General features: G+C 55.1%; 1 protein-coding gene across 10 annotated transcripts in view; it reads right to left on the reverse strand.

Annotated features, from left to right (window-relative positions):
* TBC1D22A (TBC1 domain family member 22A) overlaps window positions 1–24,735 on the reverse strand; it is a 414,723-nt gene that overhangs the window by 29,261 nt on the left and 360,727 nt on the right. The gene's annotated exons all lie outside the window — the stretch shown is intronic.

The raw sequence follows: 24,735 nt of genomic DNA on the forward strand, positions 1-24,735 counted from the left end.
GCACGCTAATTCCTGAAGCGGTTCAAAACTCATTAGCTAGCTGGCACAGCATGGCTTTTACTTCCTAATTCCAGTAAAATCCTGGCTGTAAATCCTCTGCTGTTAGGATCCCTTTTCTTTCTTTTCAGGAATATTAAAGGGTCACTGCCAAGTACTCAGGCCAGAGATTTATAGACTTACCGGCAAAAAGTTGCTGTCAGGTCTCCATCGATTTGTAGACCTCAGAGTCTACACTCTGAGCTCCACTGAGGCTGGCTCAAACTCAGCAGGGCAGAGGTGGGGACAGGGGTGGCTCCAGGGTACCGATCCACCTGGATGGTTCCCCTTCTGGGAGAGAGAGGAGGGGTTTCCAGGAGAAAAGGTCCCTTTGAGGCCAAGGCTTAGGTGGGACACCCTCTTCCCAGCACCTTCCTCTGGGGAGTTGGGTGGTTCTTAATGTCTCCACCAGGTAGTCACCTTCAAGGCCTGTGCATGATTCCAGCAGGGACCAGAGTCTGCCTCCCCTGAGGGCAAAGGCTCAGACCTCCACAGTGCTTGACTGAGAGCAACAGAGTATGTGTCCAAATAAATGCTGAATGGTGGGTGGTTGGGTGGATGGGTGGATGGATGGGTAGGTGGATGGGAGGGTAGGAGGATGGATGGATGAGTGGGTGGGTAGATGGACAGCTGGATGAATGGGAGGGGTGTGGTATATATACGTGTGGATAAATGGATGGAGTGGGTGGGTGGGTGAGTGGGTGGATACATGGATAGGGGATGGGTAGATGGATGGGGGTGGGTGGCTAGATGGATGGATGGATGCATGGATGGGTGGATGGAGGGCTGGTGAATGGATGGATGTGCAGATGGATGGATGTGCAGATGGGTGGACAGATGGGTGGATGGATAGATGGGTGGGTAGGTGGATGGATGGGTAGGTGGACAGATGGGTGGGTGGGTGGATGGATGGATAGGTGGATGGATGGTGGGTGAATGGATGGGTGGGTGGGTGGGTAGATGGATGGATGAATGGGTGGGGGGGTGGATGGGGGGGTGGGGTGTGTGTGTGTGCGGGGATGGATGGGAAAGTAAACAGCTTCTGGGGTGGGCTTGAAAGTAGGCTCCACAGTTCCCATCTTCCTACTGGGAACATGGAGGGAGCCAGTCCTATGAGAAGCTGACCTTGGCAAAAAGTCACGGGGGCCAGAGCTGTGGCAGACGGGGGAAGAATTCTCAGTGCCGACTAGTGGGCCCAGCACACAGGAGGCTGATGATGTTTATGTCCAATTAGCACCGGTACTGATAAAATTGATCCATAAAAATCCAAACACATTTCACGCCAGAAAACCACTTGGTAGAATAGAAATTTCAGCCACAACTCAGAATATTATCCAGCTAAGCTCTATTTTGGAACTAGTAGAATTTGATATAAAAAAAAACTGTAGCATTTCAGGTATTAGCCAAGTCATTTCCTTCCTTATTCTCTCCCTCCTTCTCTCCCTTCCCTTCTTCCTTCTTCCCTCCTTTCTAGGAAAACACTACAAGCAATGTAGGAAAGAGCAGGTACATGGCACAAACCAGCGTGTGGCTCAAATCCCATTTCTTTACAGAATCATGGTGCCTGCTTCAGAGTGAGGTGGCTGGGAGGGCCTTCCCGAAGGCACAGAAGAAAATCAGGGCAGCGGACGAAGCCGAGAGTCCAGGCGTGGAGTCGGCTGCCCTGAGTTCAGCTCACAGTGCCACATACCAGCTGTGTGGCTCCAGTCAAGTTCATCTCTGAGCTGGGGACAACCGCCCTCTGTGGGAGAGCTGGCCCGAGGATTATAAATGTGTGCGTAAGGGGAAGGCAAAAAGCATGGGGGCAACTCTCAGGACTACCGATGGGAACCTGTCTGCTTCCAGGACTGGGTGAGGAAGGACAGAGTGACCTGATCAAGGCTGCAGGCTAAAATGGTTTGGCCATGTCCCCACCCAAATCTCATCTTGAATTGTAGCTCCCACAATCCCCACGTGTCATGGGAGGGTCCTGGTGGGAGGTAACTGAATCATGGAGGTGGGTTTTTCCCGTGCTGTTCTCGTGGTAGTGAGTAAGTCTCACGAGATCTGATGGTTTTATAAAGGGCAGTTCCCCTGCACACGCTCTCTTGCCTGCCACCATGTAATACGTGACTTTGCTCCTCCTTTACCTTCCTCCATGACTGTGAGGCCTCCCCAGCCATATGGAATTGTGAGTCCATTAAACCTCTTTTTCTTTATAAATTACCCAGACTCGGGTATTTCTTTATAGCAGCACGAAAATGGACTAATACACACACTAACAAGCCAGAGCAGTCCTAGAGCCAGGGCTGTGGAGTCTGTATGCCAGACCCCTCCGACTCCAGCACCTGCCCAGGGCTGTGTGCTGCCAATTGTGGGAGGCAGGTTTTTTGGGGGTAGGCGGCAAGTTGCACTTTGTGATAAGCTGCACCAGCATGGGGAATGCTCACAGGGCTGCAGAAGCCAGAGCAGCAACCGGGCCCCAGGGACAGCCCCCAGGCCCAGGCCAGCAGGACCAGGCTTCCAGGGTCTGCAGAAGGAGGGAAGGCAGGGGCAGGCATCCCCTGCAGGCCCGGCTGGCTGCCAAACGAGGCCAGCTTCCGGATCAACAAGGCTTGTCTCCCGAAATGGGCGCCACACGGCAGCATTTTCACAACCGATGAGATGTGTTTTAAAATAAGCAGAGCAGCCTGGGCCGCCCGGAAGAACAGACAGACTCAGCGTGCGCACATTCAGAGCCTGATCGATGCGACGTTTTCAATTGATTTCTAAATACCCACAGCTCAATTTTTGCTCAACATTAGGTCTGTGGCTCCCAGTGAGGAGAAATCACTTCAAAAATTGCGGGGTTTCACTGTGGGGGTCACCGCTGCTCCTAGCTACGCACCTCCAAAGTGACAGAGGTGTCATCTGATAATGATTATAAAAAGATATGAATGAATCAGCGAGTGCAGACAAGACCACAGCTTGACATTTCTGAATGGGACCCTAATCAAGACTGACAGTGTAACAGGAGCAGTTACACGATGTGGACGTCACAACAGGTCCACAGGCTGGTTCTCAGGGACCGGCAGGAATTAAGTTTATTACAATGGGATTATCTGGAGGCATAAGCAGGACGGTGAGGCAGTGAGAGTGGGGCTTCTCCCGCCGCCACTCTTGAACACAAACTTGGGTCTTAGCGAGCACAGCTCAGCCCAGGCGCCCCGGGCAGACACTAACAACCTCCCCGGCCAGGATACCGCGCCTCCTTCTAAGTGGCTGGAAGCAGGGGGCTTGGAAGGTGAGTGTCCTAGGCTCACCCAGGAGCGGTGGTCCCTCTCCTGTCCCAGCGGGCCACCGTCGAGCAGCCTGTCATGAGAACAGGATGGGGAGCTGACCCAAAGCCCCCTGGAAGTGCTATGCTCAATGTACAGGAGGGAACACAGGAGCTGGGTGGAGACCAGAGCCCCTTTGAGGCCGCCCCAACCAGCCCCTGACAATGCAGACCCCGGGCCTACCCAGCCGGGAGCCCTCCACGGCTCATGTTTGGGTGAACACCTGTCTCCAGGTGCACACCTGCTAAGGGGCCCTGGGAGGTGCGGCCACGTCAGCACCTGTGGCTTGTGCCAGTGGTGTCCTCTGAGGTACTTCCTGGGCAACTGGGCCCCAGACACACAGTTCCGTGGGGGCGACTGGAACCAAGGGCCTGTCTTTGGCGGCCTCCGTGTTCTGTGCCTGACTGGTCGCTGCAGGAGCGGAACGGTGACTGAAGCACATAAACAAAGCGATAAAGCACATGACGTCACCCTCCCGCAGAGGCTCAAGGTGGGACTCACAAGGGCTTTGGCCGAGCCAAAAGGCGGGGTCCAGGCTGGGCCCCCAGGGAGGATGGCCGCAGGCCGAGAGCTGGCCTCCTGGTACTCTGGGTTTCTGCCACATAACGTGCTACAGCTGGAACATTTGCATTTTCCCCACTCCATCAGCTGAAATCCTCATGCCAAGGTGGTGGTATTAGGAAGCGGGGTCTTTGGGAAGTGACTGGCCATGAGTGGGAGCCCTCGGGGACGGGACTGGTTCCTCCATGAAGGAGACGCTGAGAGGCCCCTCCCCGTTCCGCCGTGTGAGGACATGGCAGACGGTGCTGTCTATGAACCAGAAGCAGGCCCCTCACCAGATGCCGGGTCTGCCGGTGCCTTGCTTATGGCCTCCGGGCCCCTAGAACTGAGGAGTAAATGTCCACTGTTTCTAAGCCCACCGTCCATGCTATTTTGTTATTCCAGCCCAGAGAGACTAAGATGCTTGTCAACTGCAAAGCACACAGAATTGGCAAATACCCTAAGACCCACCGAGGGGGCTCTCCGAGGACAGCCTTTGCCAAAACCTGCCTCCTGCAGCTCAGGGGAGGGAAGAGGCAAAGTTAACTAGGGAGGCTGGCTGGGAAGCCAGGGATGCACGGCGCCTGCACTTCTCCAGAAGTGCTGCTTGCCTCTCCCCAGCCCGCAGGTCATCACCGTCCACTGCCCTCCCTGTCCCCCGGAGGCCGAGAGCGCCTCAGGGTGGGGTCTGTGTGTCCTACTGCTCGCCCCTCCCCAGCTCACAGGTCATCACTGTCCACTGCCCTCCCTGTCCCCCGGAGGCCGAGAGCACCTTGGGGTGGGGTCTGTGCGTCCTTAGCAGCACAGAGCACACTGCAAAGGGACTGGTGCACAGATGCTGTCACTTTTATAAACGGTAGCTCTGGCCACTTCCTCAACAAAGTGATGGGCTATGAGACAGTTGTGAGGTGCTGCTACCTGGACAATCCCACGAGGACTGTGGCTCACAAGGTATCCCCATGGGTGCCGGAGCCTCTGGACGCCTGGGGGACTAGGGATCCTATCAGGTGACAGTGGCACTGACAATGACACGCCACAGAGCACCTGTGTTTCCCCAGCATTTGCAACAACCCTGAGAGCGGGGGGGGCAGTAACATCACACAGACGGAGACGCTGAGCCCTGAGGAGGGAGGCAAAGGCAGGGCCAGCCCCTTTCAGAGACGCAAACTTCAAACTTCCTGTCTGAGAAGGTTCCCTTCCCACTCCCCACTCCCCACTCCCCACTGGCAGGGACCGCACACTCCTCACTCCAACCTCATGGGAGGCCCATTTTCATGACGATTTTCCCACTTGCGCCCACCCTTCTTCCCCCGTGCTAAGCAGCCATGAAGACACCGCCTGCTTCAGGGGCCAGGCTTGGGTGCGGCCCAGTGTGGCTGGTGAAGGTGGCTAGGCAGGCCTGCAGGGACAGTGGCGGAGAGGCTGCTGGGAGCAGGCGCAGCTTCAGGGTGCCAAGGGGCACAGAATGTGGGGCTTTAGGCAGAGGCATCCAGCACCCCAAAGTCAGGGAGGCCTGGGAAAGCTGCCCTAAGGGAGAAGGAAAGCAGGAGTGCAGGGGGGGTGCAGGGGGTCCTCAGCTCCTCACTAAGGGGCAGTACCTGTCCCCTCTTTGTGCAGTGAGGGGGCAGTGACAACAGGGCTGGGACGTCACCATGCTCCAGCGTCCACTCTGACTGAATCCCACCAGCCCCTCCAGCCTCGGTGAGAATCAGACACACTAAATCAGAGAAGAGCAAATATTTTTTCTTTGCATGAGGAATTAAAAGATCAATGCAACTTCTCCTGTGTGCTTTATCTCAAAAAACAAACACCCCAAAGTTGAACTGAGAAATCCTATCATGTTTGCCCTGAAAATCCTCAAACTAATTAGGGTAACGAAATGAACACACCGTACAGATCCAGGGCTTCCTGGACTGGAAGTGGATCACAAGGCGGCACGAAGACCTCCTCAAGTGCTTCCACTTTGTTCCATTTTATCTTATTTTCCTTTTTTCTACGCCCGCGCCAAGTGAAGATGTAGCCAGGGCCCGGGGCCAGGTTTGCTCACACTCCCACCTGCACAGCACGGGCTGGCGACACCCGCAGCCCTGGGCCGACTGGGAGGAGATCTGCCATGAGATGTGACACCGGGACAGGTCTGGGGGCTCTGGAGAGGGGGCAAGTGCACGTCTGCCACCACCCCACCTACGCAACAGGGTGCAAGAGGGGTCCCGATGAGGCAGCTCCCGCTCTGAGGGCCACAGGTGTCCTGGGGGCACGAGCAGTGATGTCCACCACCCCTGCTCACCTTATCAGTCCTGGTCCCACGGGGCATGCGAAAGCTCAGGGTGGGTGGGTGCTGAAAGGCCACTCAGAACTCCCAGGGACGAGGGGGCTCAAGCCCAGGAGCCCTGATCGCCCAGGCTCTTGGTGCCACATGGCCCAGGGCTGGTTCCGAGGAACTGGGTTCACAGCCTCACCTCCCGGTCCCCCCGCCCAGGTCCGTCCATCACTGAAACAAGCCTCCTCCAGCAAGGTTGGACGCCGGGGCGTTTCACACCCCACCTTTACACTGCTCTTCAACACACAAACTGGGGACAATCAACCCACTCCTTCCAACATCCTACAGCTTTGGTCGAAGCGTGGAGCTTGGTGCCGTAGGAGAGACCACCCAGGTGGGTGGGAGCCAGCCCCAGGAGCTCGAGGTTGTGGGGAGACCGGCTGAATCCTGGGGCCAACGCCAAGTAGCCAAGTCCACCAAAGGGGCTGTGGGGACCTGGGGCGGGGGCCAGGACCCTCACTGCTCCTAGGAGTCTGAAGAGGGCAGGTGGGCAGGCAGCGGGCAAGGGTCCCCACCGCAGCCGGCACTGGGAGGCCCCAGGGGATGTGGTAGAGAGAGCCTGGGCCCTGACCCCCATCTCCAAGGCCTTCCACACCACCGCGCCTCACTTCCCCTCCGTATGTGAGGTTCTGGGAACCTCAGCCACTCACTCCTCTCCTTTCCCACTGCCCTCTCCATGGAATCTGCCAACTCCTACCCGAGCAACTAGCACTGCCTCCTCAACCGGTGTCCCTGGCCCACCTCCTCAGCCAGAGCAACCTCACCACGTGTGTCCGGATGGTCCTGGCACGTGGCGCACGCTCAGTGAACAAGCACTGGGCAAATGAACACAGCGCTCCACACACGTCCTGCCTAGAGCTTTTTGGTCACTTCCCCTCAACTCTCATTCCTTCAACAAGTACCAATCTAGGCACAAGGATCTCTGGGCAATTTAGAAGCCAAAGTACTGCAGACTCACCCCCAACTCCTCCCCACCACGGCTACTAGCCCTGTGGGACCCGGCCTCGAGGCTCCTCATCCTTGCCTTGGGCCATGCCCCACTACCGCCATCAACCCGGGGCTGGCTCTGGCACCTGTGCCCCCTGAGTGGAACTCTCTGCAGGGCCCAAGGTGCCAGGCGTTGACCACCCCGCATCTCCCCCCACCCCGATCGCTGCCTTCTGGCAAGAACCCCAAGCTGTGTGAACCCCAGGCTGTGTGAACCCCAGATTGTGTGAACCCCAGGCTGTGTGAACCCCAGGCTGTGCTCGTGTTTATTTTCTGGTTCACTCTCACTCCATCCTCCCTGCCAGGACCGCAATGCCTGGGACCTCCAGGCCCAGAGTGTCACCTGGTCCAGGACATGCGCTCTATACACGGCTACTAAATGCAGAAATCAGTGAAGGAGGAAATGGACCCACCGCAGAGCCTCATCAAGGGGCCGTGGGATTAACTGGGATGACAGGAAACAGTGCTGAGCCCTGCGCCGGCCTGCCAGGGGGTTCTGGGAAGGCCGGTTGCCCACAGGTGGGCTCTGCACCACTCTTGTCAGGGAAGAGGCCCCATCCTGCTCATTCCTGAGGAAGACACTCAACAGCAGAGCCACAGCCAGTGTCCCCTTCCCCTGGGGCCTGAGTCTGGCCACAGGTGCAAGAGGGGTCCCGATGAGGTTGGCTGAGGTCTGAGGGAGCGGGTAAGTGGCCAGCCCTTCGGGCATGGAGGTAGTGGGCAAAGGCACCGCTCAGGCTGGAATCAGCCAAGGCTCCAGGAAAGCTGGGCAGGGAAACTCTGTGTCAGCCTCCCCTGTGGTGCCACGTGCCCTGCCAGGCAGAGGACCCTGGAGGCTGTCTCCCTGCTGAAGCCCATCTAAATTTGGGGGTGCTCGGTTCTCACATCAGAAACCCAGGACGTGAGCAGAAAGGATGGCAGCCGCACAGCACAAGGAATTCTTTCTGCAAACAAAGTCCAGGGGTGTGATAGTGAAGCCGGCTGACCCCAGGTTTGACAATAGGATGCAGCCTCGGGGGGAGGGGGGTTCCACAAGACACTCCCAGGCTGCCAGTTGCTTTTTGATTCCTTTAACACCCCAGGTTTACATAAAAAACTCAGGCACTCTCAGCCCTAGCCACACACAAAAGTGACTCTGTCTCTCTAAGTTTCGCTGCCTGTAAACATTGGCAGGTCCGGCCCCGAGGGAGGCCTGTCCTGGCCAGGAGCTGGTGAGGGGCGGTGGGCTACCAGCCAGCGGTGCGCCAGCAGAACCCACCCTCCTCCCACCCCGGCCCGGCCCGGCCCACCCTCAGGCCGGCGTCATTTATTTCCATACTAGGTTCTTTCAGGTGTCCGGAAAAGGCTGCGAAGTGGGAAACCTGACAGCTGAGAGGGAGACATTTTAGTAAGACCCAGGATGTAATCACATTTCTTCAGGGACCGAGCGGATGAGCTTCTCCAAGTGTATCTGCCTTAGATATCAAACACCACTAATGAGATAATAAGGGCTTTTCAATTAATGATTTGAACGGGGGTATAATTTCTTTTCTTTAATGGCAAAACTAATTCACAGGCAGAAACGTGCAAAGAGAGAGACACCAGCAAAGTCCCCTGCCCTACGCCCCACAGGCAGGCAGCTTTCTTACGAGGGAGGCAGGGGCAGGGCACCTTCTCGAATAACAAGTGGACACAGGGGACCTGCTTCAGGCCCACGAGAAAGGGGATTAAGTCCTGAGGTTGAAATGCCAACCTTCACCCGGTCGAGATAAATTCTACTCTGGAAGACAGGGAGAGAGGGAGAGAGGGACAGCCCACGGAAGGACACTTGGAGCTCACGAGGATGCTGGGGCCATACTGATCGTGCTGCCAGCCTGAGGCCGCTGCTGGATCAATGAAGTATTGGCATGATGCACGGCAAAGCTGCCTCACGCAGGCACGGGGCCACACCACAAGTGTCACCGCCGAAGCTCCGCGGCCCTCCCATTTCCTGACAGCCAACAAGTGAGAGCTTCAGGCACAGGTTCCAGGAGCCGCTGGCAAGTCCCAGCCAGAAGAGACCTGCCAAGTTCCCACAGGGGACAGATGAGAGTCCTAAAAACCAATGTCGAAAAGCCACAGTCCCATCTCAAGCAGTATGTCAACTCCGCTGCCCAGCTGGAATCACCTGGAATTTCACAAAGGCATCTGGGAGTGAAAAGCAAAACCAGCACCCACAGGTGGCCCTTTCACGTGGGGCTGGCAAACCCTCAGAATCAGCCTCCCGCTCTGGTGCTGGGGCCGCCTCTGCAGGGCTGGTTCACGTTCCTCTCAGTCCTTGTCCCCAATAGTTTAGAGGCTCCACCCCAAGCATATTAAAATGCAGCCAGACTCCACACTAAGTCTATTTCTCCTTACAAAAACATGGAAAGATCTGTATAGTTTTGCTTCGAAATTATTCAGCTGCAAGTAATTCATTTAACTTAAAACTGGCTATGGTTCCTAAGACGTCCCCGTGCACACGTGGGAACCGCTGAGAAGTGACAAATTCTAGGCCACAATTTATGTTCAAATGTCATCAACTTTATATGAATACAAAGTTGAACACTTAATGAAGTGGATAAGCTGTTATATTTTATAGGCGTCACCTAAACATTTGCCTACTTCGATTTTTTGGAGTTCGTTATTTTCCATGTTCCAAAGAGCACACCCGGCTCCCTGAGACCGTGGTGGCCGCCCTGTCATGAGCTCACATCCAAGCGAGCCCTTCAGTGAGGCTGAAATCTCCAAATGAACTGCATGTCCACCCCAGGGAGTTCAAGGCCTTGGTTGGAACTGAAGTGCAATGGCTTGGTTTCAGTTATGTTCAAAGGTGCCATTTCCGCGGACACTCGGGGGTTTCCCGCATCCCGGGGAAGCAGCCCGCCTTCAAGCCAATGCAATGGGGGAGCAGGAACCTGCACCTCCCAACCTGCTGTACAAGGCGGGGCCATCGCAGCCTCCCCCAGAACATGGCGCAGCAACCGTGGCAGACAATGACAGGCCGGGAGCCGGGACAGGACTCCCGACACGGCCAGGGAAGAGGAAGAAAGGCCACTCGCACTGGAGAGAAGCAGGACACAAGCAAGGAGGAGGCTCATGTCCTGCGGCTTCGGAGGCGCAGTCAGTTTGGGTAGCAGGCCAGGGAGAACAGGGTGGGGCAGTGCAGGGACAAAGGCCAGGCAGGTAAGCAGCCAGGGGGCAGGGGGCACGTGCCCACAGTCCCATGGCAGAGCTGGCTGCTGAAGGGTTGCAGGCAGGCACACGAGGGGATCAAGCATACATTCTAGAAAGCTCTCTCTGGCTGCATTCTGACAGGTGGATCAGAAGAAAGCAGGAGTGGGAGCAGGCAGAGCCAGCTCCTGTGACAGTCCCAGAAGAATGGGGTGGCACGGGGCCAGAAGAGGGTTCAGGAACGTGGGGTGCAACCGCCAGGCCTGACGACCAAGACTCGAGGGGAATCCAGGCACAAGCAGACCCCATCTCTTCGGGCACCAAATGGGAGCTCCTAAAGGTGGGGTGGGGGCTGCAGTGTCTCCCAGCTGGTTTGGTCACAGCCCTCAAGGATGTATGTGCAGAAACTGAGGGAGGCGCGAAGAAACCGGCAGCACCCTGCACCCTTGCCACGCCACCATTACGGTACTTTAGCAAAGTATCAGTCTGAAATGAATTGGGAGAAAATCTAAACTGGTCTTCCACACAGAGAGTTTGGGAGGTGCTGCCACGAAGTGGCCCCACAGACGGGCTGGACTAAGCCCCAAGCGCAGCTGGGCTCGGACAGGGCGGGCGCCCTGGGACTGCACACTCACTTCTGGCTCCCACGTGGGATCGCTCTCAAGGAGGCTGCAGACCCCAGGGGCCTCTGCGAGAGAGCCGAGGTCACTGTACACCGATGGGCAGACGCTCTCCTTTCTGCTGAGAAGGGGCCTGTCGCTGCAGAGGGAGGCAAGACGACCAACGCCAGGCTCCAACCCCCACTGTCAGCAGGGGTGGCCCTGACATGCTCCTGCTTCCCCAGGCGGCAGGGCCCCATCGCACGGGCAGAAGCCATCTACTCTCCTTGCTCCAGCAGCAGGGGCAGACGCTGGACCCCACATGGAGTCACAGATCACACGGATCCCACACGGGGCAGGGGGAATACCTAGGAGACCTGCTGAAGCTCATCAGTGACAAGACTTGGCAACTCCAGAAGGGCTAAGAGTCTTCACCAAGAGGTGACGGCACTCACCAGGGTGAAACTGCAAAAAATGAGACTTACGTATCCTGGTGAGCAGACACCACAGACACGCACCTGTCCCGGTCAGCCAGGCCCACACGCACAAGCTGTAAATAAAGTAACGCTCTCTTCACTCTGCTGATGTGCCCGTTACTTGCCTGCCTCACACGTACTGTCAAGTGTGACCTCATGAAGACTCGGGCATTTTGAGGACCTGGGGCCCACCTGCCTCGGACGCAGCACAGAGCCAGTTACACCGTCGCCAGGAGCTTGCCCGGAGTCCACGTGACTGTCCGTGGCTTAGCCACAGTCATGGCCACTGGGTCCAGCAGGGCCGCTGGGCTTGGGTTCCAGCTGCTCTTTCCCCAGAGAAAGTGGCATCCATCACAGAGAGGGATGATTTAATAAACACACAGATAATCTGTGAGCAGAGTCATGGGACAAAAATCGATTTTCTGCAGCCTTGTGCAGGACTCCATTTCTCTTCTTTGGAAAGTGCCTTCATGAGTTAAGTTCTTAAAGGAAAAATGATCACAGCACACCTGGGGACAGCAAGGTGCCCAGACCTCTCCCTGGAAAACATCACTCAGGGAGCCTGCTGGGGGGACCGGAAGCCAGTGACAGAACACGGAAGGACCGGCTCCCCTCCCTCCCCCGGCCACTCCTGATTCTCCACCATGGGGCTCCCCGCTGGGAACAGGTGAGGAGCTGGGGAAAATGTGGAGCAGATGGGTGGGCAGAAGTAGGGGGGGGGAACGGGTGGGGCGGAGGGGGGGATGGGTGGGCAGGAGGAGGGGAATGGGTGGGGTGGAGGGGGGGACGGGTGGGGTGTGTGGGAACGGGTGGGCAGAGGGGGGGACAGGTGGGGAGGATGGGTGGGGTGGAGGGGAGATAGGTGGGGTGGAGGGGGGATGGGTGGACGGAGGGCGGATGGGGGATGGGTGGGTGGGAAAGGTCCAAAACCCTCACCTCAGGGGGCTCCACAAGGCTGGGCCAGGATGGCTCAGGGGAGAAGGTGAAGACCACTTGCCCCGAAGAGAACCAACACAAGGCACTTGCCACAAAAGCAGGCACCAAGAGCGCCACATCCGTGAGCCCCGGTGCGTGGATGCCCACTCCCTGTGGCCCCCGCTCCTCCTGCTACCTGGAAAGTGCTCAGCACCTGCCACTCACATTCTCTCAGTGAAGTACAATGGGGCGGATGTTCTTTCTCCACACACGAACGGGGCCGCCTTCCCCGACGGCAGTGGAAGAGCCAGCTGGCCGCAGGTGCAGGCAAGAGCCTCTCAAATGAAGACTCTCACTGCAATAATGAAAGCCCAGGAGGCCTATGTCAAAAGAAATCCAGGCTGGGTGCGGTGGTGGCTCATGCCTGTAATCCTGGCACTCTGGGAAGCCAAGGTAGGTGGATCACCTGAGGTCAGGGGTTCGAGACCAGACTGGCCAACATGGCAAAACCCCATCTCTACTAAAAATATTTTACAAAATCAGCTGGGCATGGTAGCACACACCTGTAATCCCAGCTACTGGGGAGGCTGAGGCAGGAGAATCACCTGAACCCGGGAGGCAGAGGTTGCAGCGTGCCAAGATCACATCAGTGCACTTCAGCCTGGGCAACAGAGTGAGACTCTGTATCAAAAAAAAAGAAAGAAAGAAAAAAATACAAAAAAGAAAAACAATCGAAGCCAGTTCCACATGAGGCAAGGAGTAGTTTTCCTTATCACTAACCAAGAACTTTCCACTTGCAAAGAGAGAAAGGGTTTGTTTTCCAGGGATCAAAAAAGACCAGGATTGATTTTTCCCCTGCCTGGTTTCCTGAGACCCCGAGGGTGGGTGGGTGTGCATGCACACGTGTGTATGTGTGTACTGTGTGCACCCGTGCCTGTGCGTGTGAAAAACTGGTAGCTCTGAGCCCTCCTCTGTCCATCATCTCATCTCACCCTCCAGTAGCCCTAGGAGTGCAGTGAGCAGACGCCGCCATCTGCCCTTTCTGGATAAGAAGTTCAGAGATGTTCCAGAACTCTTCCCACTCACAGTCCTGCCCACCCTTCTGGGTCGGTGGAGGGATTTTCCCGGGCGTGCGCACCCGGTAGAGTTAAGGCAAAAGGGCCACCCTGCCCTTGGCATGGCTTCCCATCCCAGGAGGTGACCCCCTGCCAGGCCTTGAGGCCTCCAGCCTGACGCTTCCTAGAGAAGCTAGCGCCAGGGGTCACTCCCTCCGCCCTCACTGGAGGGCCTGAGCCGCTAGAGCGAGAGGCACTCAGTGAGCAGATGACACGTGGACAGGGAGAGCCGCCCACCCACCAGGATGCAGAGACCAGATCCTGTGGGCCCCCGGCGGGCCCACCTGCCGATGGCCGCATGCTGGCCTCCGCCCAGTTACAAGAGAGAGGTGTGGGCCGCCTCCGATACTGTTTTACAGGACAGGGCTCAGGAACGGGGGGAAGGGGATCATGGAGTCCCTGTCTTCTGCTGGCCTGAAAAGGCTCCATCTTTCTTAAAAACATCATCACCTGGCCAGGCACAGTGGCTCACGCCTGTAATCCCAGCACTTTGGGAGGCTGAGGCAGGCGGATTACCTGAGGTCAGGAGTTCGAGACCAGCCTGGCCAACATGGTGAAACTCCGTCTCCACTAAAAATTCAAAAATTAGCTGGGTGTGGTAGCGTGCGCCTGTAGTCCCAGCTACTCAGGAGGCTGAGGCAGGAGAATCACTTGAACCTGGGAGGTGGAGGTTGCAGTGAGCCAAGATTGTGCCACTGCCCTCCAGCCTGGCCGACAGAGCGAGACTCTGTCTCAAAAACACCAACCAAACAACAACCAAAAAAAACATCGTCACCTTCCTTTGTGTTCCCACGTGCTCTGAGTGGGTACTGCCCTCTGGCAACTGACTCTCTGGACACCAGGAGAGTCACTTGTACTCAACCATCCCAGGATGCCCGACGTCAGCTGCTCCAGGAGCGCCAGCTGGGCTCAGGCTGGGGTTGGTCTGCCGCGTGCGGGTCCCTCTCCACAGCAGCCAGTAGGGAGCCCTCAGCAAGGGATATCAAAGAGATGCTGGCAAGTTCTTGCAGAGTGGCCCAAATTTCTCTTGCCTTAATTGAGCCACAGAGAAAAAGATCTCATTACTTGTTTTAAAGATCCCTGCAAATCACCCCAGAGTCTCTCCCAACAATCCTGTTCCTTCATCTTAACTCACACTCCATCTTCCCAACCTTTCGTCATTTACTCCAGGAAGAAAGCTATTAAACTGTGCATCCCAAACCCCACTTCACCCAGAAACGACCTGAACCTTCCAATTCTACCGCATTATCGTAACGAGAGGTATAATTTAACAAGGAGGGCCCATTTTTTGAAGTATAAAGAAGTTACCTGCTGGTGTCACCGTGTGAGGACTAGGAACAGAAGATGCTCTGGGTGTGTCAGGCCTTCCTGCTCCCCTGGGTCTCCAGGGCACGCCTCTTAGCTGTGCCAGCTTCTCAGAAAGCCCCACCCCGGGGAACAACCGAAAGTATTCTGGAAGACACTGGGAATCCAGTGGGCTCTCTGGGGACGGTCGCCCTCCTTGAAGTGTGAGGAGGAACCCAGGGGGTGCGTTTGGCCATGCCGGCGGCAGACCTTGGGGACTCGATGGGACTGAGATGTCGCCCCTCGCCTGGGTCTCTGCAGGTCCCTGCCCCTCTCTCCTTTACAAGGCTTGTCCCACCCACGCTCCTTCAGCCTCTGTGTCCCCGCTCCCGCCTGGCCCAACCTCTGCAGGTGCCATCTTTGTCCTTCTCTGTCCCCTCCAGGCCTCTGCCCGCCTGTCCTCCCAATGGCCCTGTGGCCAGCACTGCTGCCTCAGTGTCCTGCACGCCAGCTGTGCTCAGACTGGTGGACCTCAGTGGAGCCCAAACTCATTGCCTGCTTCCCCCACGGGCCCCTCACTGCTCCTGAAGGCCTGCTGCTCCTCCACGCAAGAAGCCCCCTGTCTATCCCCCTCACCCTGTGGCCCACTCCGCAAGCCCTGCCTCTGGGACCAGCTCACCTCTTCCATGCCCCTCGGTGCCACCTGTGGCTGAGAGGGCAGCACCCCATGCCCAGTTGATTTGCCAACTCCACATCAGGCATGTTTTAGCTCCGACGTGTACAGAGGCACAGGCAGGTCCCCGCCCCACAGAGCTTCCAACTGCATGCTCATCCCAGGCCCAGGTCAAGAAGAGACAAGGTCCCAATGCCTCCCAGGACATGTGCCCCTAGGCTGGCTCGAGGGCCTGGCATGGGTAGCCTGTCCTCCAGGCGGCTCCCAGCCCTGCTTCACTCAGGGGTTTGCTGTCCTCTTCCCCAGCTTTCCCACAAGGAAAGCTCCCTCTTCACAGCTGAGCCCAGGTCCCAGCTCCCATGGCGCCCTTCCCTCTGAACCCCGCACAGCACCACCCCATCCCCAACCTCTGTGCATTTACCCTGTGGCTCCTGCAGCAGGGATGCAAATGCTCAGCTCAAGCGTGCCCTCCCCCACTGACCCGAGAGTCCTCTTCTCTCTCTGCCACTCCCACACAAGGACCCCTCTTCGGGGAGGCCTCATCCGGCAGTGAGCGCACCCACCATGGACCTGCCACGTGCCTAGCCGTCGTGAATGGTGTCCTCTTTCCTCAGTTTCACACTGTTGCATCAGAACATGGGAGGCCGGGGTGTGGGCCCCCAAGAGCTTCTGTTCAAGAATGGTCCAAAGAGCTAACACCACATGGCCACACAAGCCCCACACAGCAACACAAACCTGATCTCACGGCACGCATGACCCTGTAAACCCCACACTTTCACACACGCAGCAACCCGCACACAAAGGCACAATTCACTGAACAGATTACTTTTCAATTGACTCAATTTTGTCTTTAAAATGTCTTGAAACAATAGAGACGGAGACAACGATCTTTACTTTGGCATTTCATGACATTTGCTGCTCCCAGTGAACGCAGGATGAAAAAGAAACCCGTATGAAGCCTGTCGAAGGCTACTCACCATTGCAAGATCAGTCCCATTTGACAGAGACATGGCCCACTGCCACGGGCCATTCTGTGAGCCCATGGGCAGGCTGAGGCCTGACAGACTCATTAACTGGGTCCTGGGTGTGAGTTTACCAGTGACTCAAGGCAGCAATGGACTGGCCCAGAAGGATGCTGGAACCCCAAATGAAAGCATGCAGAAAAGCACGCCGGTTAGGACTGGTGTGTACAAAGTCATCCTGCCGGCCAGCAATCACCCCTTCCATTCCTACCACGCGCCAGGTGCTGTGCTGGATGCAAAACCATGGCTCGAAACCCCCAGTAAACACAACAAGGGGGCTTCACAGGTGAGGGGCCTCCGGCAGGAGTCTACACCTTCCTGGAGAGAATGGAGGAAGCGTCACCCAGGAAGCAGCTGGTGCTCTCTGTTTCCATGCCAAAGGGAAAGGCTGGGTGGCCAGGAGTAAAGCCAAGCGATTCCACTCATCTGCCCCGAAGTCTTGGCAGACGGAATCTCATAGGAATACCCCTCAGCCTCCTGGAAGGGCTGAGACCTCATCGTCATTAATAATGTGGTTGTCTCAGGTAAGAAAAAACTAGAAATGATAAATCTCCATGTGCAAACCCCGTCTTCTCTCCGCCTCCTTCCAGGTATAACTCTAAAGCTGCCATTGATCTTTAAAGCAACCTTTAATTACCCTGAGACCCCAAAGTCCAAATAAGCCAAGGCTCGAGCAAAGGAGCGTTTGCTTTGAGGCCTCTCATGAAGCAAACGAAGGGGACTCCAGGGTCTGCAGCCGGAGGGGCTGAGCACACCCTGGCACCAGCTTCCGTGGCCAGGGGACGGGGAGGAGGGGGGCCTCGCTGCTGCCTCTGTGCCGTGAAGCCCGCCGGAGTCTGCAGAGCACAGGGCTTTTGCTGCTGTTGTCTTTCCTACTTTGTAAATCACAGATGCCCAAGAGAACCTGTGATGTCTTTATTGCTTGTCTCCTTAGCAAAGATCCCTGAAGTCTGAGGACAGCAGCATTTAGGGTGGCCTCCTAGGGGCAGTGGGTGACTTCCAGACTCATCAGGTGGCCATATATGGGCTGAGAGCACCTCCAAGTAGGGGCTGGGCCCAGGGGGCCAGCTGGCCAGCTCAGAGGGTCTCAAAGGTCATGGACTAGAATTTGGTCCCACTGTGCACACAGATCCTCGCAGGCTACTCGGAAATGACCACACCCAGCCCCTCCTCTGTGATGGGGACACTGAGGACCCTAGAAAGAGGCCCAGGCCCATGAATGAAATGCGGCCCTTACGTCATCTATGGGCAGGACTGGGCAGTTCAGGAAACCTCATCATGGTGGCTGAGCCAAAGGGAATGCACAGCCAGCCTCGACGGCACTTTGTGCAGCCTGGGAGCTGGGGTGACCTGCAGAGTCCACCCACCTCTCTCTTCCCACAGCCCCTGGGACCCTCTCACACTCTCGTCCCCAGTGCCCCTCATGTGTTACCCAGGAAGCATCTGGTAACTAAGTCTCCACCAGACAAGCAGGGCACGCCTCTTGCCTTGAAGGCCATGGGCGTGTGTGCTCTGTGCGAGTGATGTGTTTGCACATGTATGTGTCAGCGAGCTGAGGGGACACCTGAGGGATGGACACGGCAGGACACCTGAAGGGCAGGCACGGCAGGTCACCCGAGGGGTGGGCACAGTGGAGCATCCTAGAAGAAGTGCAGAGAACCCACAGCCCTGCATTCTGAGCACCAGCTCCAAGCCGTGAACCTCCCAAAGCGGTGGAATTCCCACAACCATCCTTAACGTGGGAATTAACCCTAGTGAGAAAACCATGTTGACACATATTGAAAAGAACATGCAAAATACCAAAAAAAAAAAAAATTCAAACAAGAAAATAAAATATCCATAACTCTACTAATGAAAACTAAGTCAGGCTAGCACACCATGGTTTGTTTCTGTTCGGTCTTTCTGTCCATGTGTGGAATAGAAGCAAATCTGGGATCATTTTTATCTGTATTACATATGCCGATATATATAATTTCAGGTCATGCTTTTCCTCCACATAGAAACGCACTGAAAACATTTTCTCCTTTCAGTAAATATTACTTGAAGATATAACTTTTGGTAGTTATGAAACATTATAACCAGTCATGTACCATAATTGAGGTAACTGTACCCCGACCGCTGGATATGCAGGCTGCTGCCAATTTGTTTTTCCATAATTATAAACAAGGAGAATTACTGGATCGAGGAAAGGCTCTTGATATCAATTATTAATAGCTCTCCAGAAAGGCTCCGTATCACACCCCTCGTCAGAATGAAAGAGCATGCCTGCTTTACGCCAATTTCATCCACTTCCAGGAGGGCCCTTGCTAAAAGCATTGCTTATTTCAGAGAGTGTTGCTTTCCATTTTCGATTCTTTACTAATGATTGGAAGAAACAACTTACATTTTCTGGATAGCTACATAAATTCTCGTGTGGGTTTCTGACTGCTCTGATTGTCCTCATCCATTTTCTATGAGGACATTTTCTTTTTATTAGTTATTTGTGTGAGTTCTTTGTATATTAAGGGTATAAGCTATGTTGTGAATGAAGAACCTTGTCAACTGCCTCTGAATTTGGTTTATGATGTTTCTGGTACACGGATATTTACAACTTCTACGCTGTGCTTAAAATGGGCCACTCTAGAGCGAACTGGCGTTTTCTTGGGCTAGGCATCTGGGGCTCTCTGGCCATATTAAGTTAACTTGTTAGCATTGGGTTTTTCAGACATAAAAGTAATGTAAATTCTAGACCTAAATGAGTGAGAAGGTGGGCTGGGGCCACGAACTTTCAGAGGAGACTTGCTTTTATTCCTCTTCCCTTCAGAGCTAAGCGTCAGGCAAGCAGGAACCTACGAAGGCCATTCTGTCTGTCTGTCCTGGTTCACTTGCTTGGGTTCAGGGGTCCTGACTTAGGCAAAGGGTCTCTGACTCACATCCACCTGCTCCAGCCCCAGGCCTTCTCCCCTGCCCTCGGCCAGGCTGTTTACACCGGGGAGCTGGCCCCAGACCAGGAAGCAGCAGACGCCTTCAGGGCAAACACTAGTTCTAGGGCTGGCTTAGTCCTCTAAAGAGTCCATGAACTTAAAAAGCATTTTGTTAATATCCATGTTGTGTGTGCGTGTGTGTGTGCATGCACACTGTATAGGGAGAGGACAAGGAGCCTTCGCTGAACGTTTGTTCATCACATTACAGAAAGAGAAGAACAGTCCTGATCTCAGTGGGGCTGTCTCTAGCATTTCCCTAGGTACTGGTGGTGGTTGATTTAAAATGTTCTTTAGCATGTTAATAAAGTATTATTTTAGTTTTACTTAAGGGTAGAGTTTTCTATTCATTAAACTCAGGAAAAGCTACTGAATCTCTTAACATGTGACTGAGGGCCTCTGGTTTACTGATGGGATACTTTTATTAATAGTGCAAGCCGGACAGAGTTACAGGTGTACTGGCCTGATCTCTGAGGCTAACTCTAGGCTGGCATCCCGGAGCATGGCTACGTTCCGGTGGTATTTTTATGGGATATTTTTTATTTTATAATATTGATGAAGGCGGGCCTCATGAATGAGATGGGTGCCGTGAAGGAGGCTGATGGGAGCGCCCAGCCTTCTTGCCCTCCTGCCTTCCACCACGTGAGGATGCAGTAACGAGGTGCCCTGGACAGACACCAGAGGCCGGCGCCTTGATTTTGAACTTCCAGTCTCCAGAACGGTGAGAAACACATTTCTATTGCTTATACATTACCCAGCCTAAGGTATTTTGTTATAACAGCAGGAATGGACTAAGACACTCCATGTATGTGGAGGGAGAACCTGGCAGATGTGGGATCCTGCACAGAAGTCACCGATGATTCAGCTGAGACAGGGCGCTGGGAGCCACGTGTCCGGTGGGCAGCTCTGTGAGACACAGGGCCGAGCCTGCTGCTTCTCTCCGGCAGGACAGGTCACACAGCGTAAGGTTTTTAGAAACTGTGAACAAACTCACTAGGAAGACATTTTCTGGCCTTAAGAATCATATTTAAAACCACGACTTTTGGCGATGTTTGGATTTACTCCCAAATTATAAGTCTATACAAGTTTGGTTTTTTTTTTTTTTTGAGATGGAGTCCTGCTCTGTCACCAGGCTGGAGTGCAGTGGGGTGATCTCAGTTCACTGCAAACTCTGCCTCCCTGGTTCAAGCGATTACCCTGCCTCAGCCTCCCGAGTAGCTGGGATTACAGGCATGTGCCACCACGCCCAGCTAATTTTTGTATTTTTAGTAGAAACTGGGTTTCACCATGTTGGCCAGGATGGTCTCCATCTCCTGACCTCATGATCCACCCGCCTGGGCCTCCCAAAGTGCTGGGATTACAGGCATGAGCCACTGCACCTGGCCAGGTTGGGCTTTTCTTAAAGCTTGAGGCAAATTTAGCATTTTTAAAGTATGTGTGTATAAATGCCTCTTTTCTAACACAGAGGAGGACTACGTTTTCACCCATCTATCTTGGTCCTCCTTACTGGAGGTCTGCCTATTTCACTAGCATTTTCAACTGCCCCTCTAAGATATACTTAGGAATTCTACATAAAAATCCTGTCTTCTAATGTATTTGTTTGCTTTTACTCATTCATTCTTTTATTGTCTTTATCATAAGTTGTCTTTAGTTTTCTATTTTTAACTTCTTGGTTAAAGGCTTAGTTTACTTGTTTTAATGTTTTTAAATAATGAAAGCATTGCATCTTTGAACCTGTTTGCAAGCCCAGCACTGGTACATTCCTTGTGCTTTTCAATATCCTTCAGTAATTACAGGGTCATTTCCATCTCGACCCACATTATTTTGAAGGGGGTTCTTTAACATCCAAATGCTTGGTTTTGTCGTTTTAACTTTATTATGATCTAATTTTAAAAGATTATGCTCAGTGAACAAAGTTTATGTCATTGCTGTTTTCTTATTTTGGAAATGTTTATGGCCTAGGTTGAGTGATTACTTTTTGTAAGTATTCCATAAATACTTAGAAAGAAGACGCATTCTTTGTTGGTACAAATTCCACCCAGAACTCCTAAACCACTCCTTTTTTATGCCATTCAGATTCACAATCCTCCTTATTTATTTATTTATTTATTTATTTATTTATGAGACGGAGTCTCGCTCTGTCGCCCCAGCTGGAGTGCAGTGGTGCCATCTTGGTTCACTGTAACCTCCGCCTCCCAGGTTCAAGCGATCCTCTTGCCTCAGCTTCCCCAGTAGCTGGGATTATAGGCGCCCACCAGCATGCCCGGCTAATTGTATTTTTAGTAGAGACAAAGGTTTGGTCCGCTTACCAAAGTGCTGGGATTACAGGCGAGAGCCACTGCGCCCAGCCCCCCACCCTATTTTTAATCCAACTAAATACGCTCAAACTTTACTCCTGTGGTTGCTTCACTGAATGTCTTTGTATGTTTTATACAGTTTTAAATTCAAGTTTAATACGAAGACTGGAAAGTGCACAGATCACGGCCTCTACAAGGAGGCTTCCGACAGAGCTGGCGCTGGGCTCCTGTGCTCCCAGGAGCGTCCTGCCTTCCTGGCTCCTGCGGCCGCTGCCAGACCCGTGCTGGGAGAATACCACAGTATGGAGTGACTCTCTCTGCTCGATGCCACGGTGTGGGGTGACTCCCCCTGCGATGCCACGGTGTGGGGGGACTCTCCCTGCGATCCCACAGTGTGGGGTGACTCTCCCTGCTCAGTGCCATGGTGTGGCGTGACTCCCTGCTCAGTGCCATGGTGTGGAGTGACTCCCTGCTCAGTGCCACAGTGTGGGGTGACTCTCCCTGCTCAGTGCCATGGTGTGGGGGGACTCCCTGCTCTGCCCAGTGTTTTCTTCTTGAAGTCCGAGGACACGATTGTTCCTGCTTCCTCCGTGCGCCATCCTGCCCCATCCCTGTTCGTCTTTTTATTTGTATGGCTCATGGCTGCTTATGTTCTAGCTGCCAACCCACCCTCGGGGCTGAGTTCACCAAATCACTCCACGATGCAGAGCAGGCTGTTACAAATCCACTGTTATGGGAAGGCCACCCCATCCTCTCTTTGCCTCTCTCCCCCACCGGCTCCCCTCTCCCCCATCTATCACTTCTATTCCCTGGTCCCTGCTCACCTGCCGACCCCCGCAGAGCAGTCCCTTCATGCACCTGCCCCTCCCAACTTGCCCTGCCCCTCACGGGCAGAATCTGCAGCACGGGGCCTGGCTCAGGGCGAGGGTTCCAGGGGCATTCAGTGAAGGAATGAACAGACCGGCTGAGGCTGTGAAGCCCAGGGTCACAAAGCCAGACTGAGCCCCTCACCCTGGGCACTACGCACACCTGTGTGTCTGTGTGTGTTCGGCTTCCCGACTGAGCAGCTGGCAGATGCACAGAACTCAGTCCCAGAGCCAAAGGGGACAAAGATGAAGGCTCCCAGGCTGGGCAGCTTGGGCTGGCACCCGCTGGTCCTTCCCATGCAGCCCACCCAGCAGCTGGAGCTCCCACAGAGACGCAGGGCCCGGGGCCAGGTGGCTGCGGACTGCCCGGAGCATGCTTCCAGAGCCGTGGAAGGCCTCAGCCTTCCACGATGCTGCTCTGCCGCCTCCTCGCCGCCTTCACCAGCCTCCTGGGGCAGGCAGCCACCACGCTGGAGGAAGCTGCTTCTCCCAACGAGGCTGTCCACGCATCAACATCAGGCAGTGGCGCACCCACTGATCAGAGACATTCACAGACCTCTCAGCTGCCGAGGCCCCCTCAGAGAAGGTTCCTGACTTCATGGAGGTGCCACACTCTGCTCACATACAATTAACTGCTTTTTCTACTTAGAAAAACGACTCTGCCAACTGCCGTCCCCACTGTGTCTAAGCGGCTTGCTTACTTTAAAATTAAAAACCACAATGGTCCCAGCTCCTGGCGGGTGCTGGGGTTTCCAACCTCACGAGGCATTCCCACTTCTGGTGGGCACCTCCTGGACGCTGGCAGAGCACAGTCGATCCCGTGTGGGTGGACTCCTCTCAGCCAAGCCCAGGGTGAGGGCAGTGGGGCTCCAAGGAGGGGAAGCTGGCGAGGATGAGGGCCAGCGGGCATAGGGCGGCCTGCAGGGGGGTTGGCAGTTGGACCCCCAGTCCCCTGGGAAGCCAAACTGAGAGGTTTAGACTCGGGGGGTAAAATGGATAAATGAAGATTTTCTGGGATGGCTTATTTTCTAATTTTACAATGCTGTGCTTATTAATCAGCAAAAGATCCCAGTAATGCCGACATCAGGCACTTAAACTACACCCCCAGCCGGTCAGAACGGGCACAGGACATGGCTCAATTCTGGTTTAGGGCTCCATCCACGAACACCTGGGCTGGGTTCCATCTGCTAGGCCAGGCCCTGTTGGCAGCTCCAGGCCTCAGCACGACCCTCACCTGTCTGGTCTCTCCTGGAACCGAGATGAAATGGGGCAGCAGGACCTCCCTGGCTCCTCCCAAGGCTCTCGGAAGGAGCAGGGATGCTCGGAGCCACTGACAGGCACAGAGCTGGGGAACAAAAGGCTGCCAGCTGTGGAGAGCACTGCCCTGGGGACCCAGGACCGTCCCTTTAGTTGAGAGACGAGGGCCTGGAGAAGGCAGAGTGGTGAAGCGTGGCTGACCCAGCCGGCTGGTGCAGAGTCTGTCTGGTTCCCACTTCTGGGGTCTTCCGTGCTGCACCCAGAGCCCTCTGCTGGGTGAATACTGGGCAGAAGGACTTCCCAGCCAGCACCTCGGAGAACAGTGGGTATCACCCCGTGAAGGGGCCAACAGTCCACAGGGTGCTCGGGACGCCTCACAGAGGAACATGTGGGGTGGGTCAGGGGCTGGACACTAATCCACAGGGAGTCCCACAGGTAGAGCACGGGGCCCAGCAGGGTGTGCCTCTGATGAGTGGGGTGCAAGGAGGGCTCTCCCACTAAGTTGCCAGGGACTAGCTTAGTGAGGTTAAACAGTGCATCCCCAGTCACACAACTCCCAGTGGCCTGGCTGGAAGGGACCCCAGGCTGTGTGATTTCTTGCCCAGCCCTGTCCCTAAAGCATCACAGTCCAGGTGCTGTGAAGAGGGTTCCAGGGACCAGAGGTCACGCGCCGCACCCTGCAGGGGTCGCGCTGCTGAGGGGCACGCTGGCCCAGGGAAGGTTCCGCGGGGAGCTTGTCACACAGTCACATCAAATAACTCATAACTTGGGCAGCATTTCCACTGCCGTGACCACATGACCACTGCCAGGCTCGTCTTCTCAGCTAGACGAGCTTTCAACCAGCGGGAGGTGAGCGGCGCAACGCAGGCAGCGCTTCTCAAAACTCTTCCACAAATAACCCTGTGAACTAAAATTTAATAA

The sequence above is a fragment of the Macaca fascicularis genome, chromosome 10 (genome assembly GCF_037993035.2).
Source record: "Macaca fascicularis isolate 582-1 chromosome 10, T2T-MFA8v1.1".
NCBI classification, from domain to species: domain Eukaryota; kingdom Metazoa; phylum Chordata; class Mammalia; order Primates; family Cercopithecidae; genus Macaca; species Macaca fascicularis.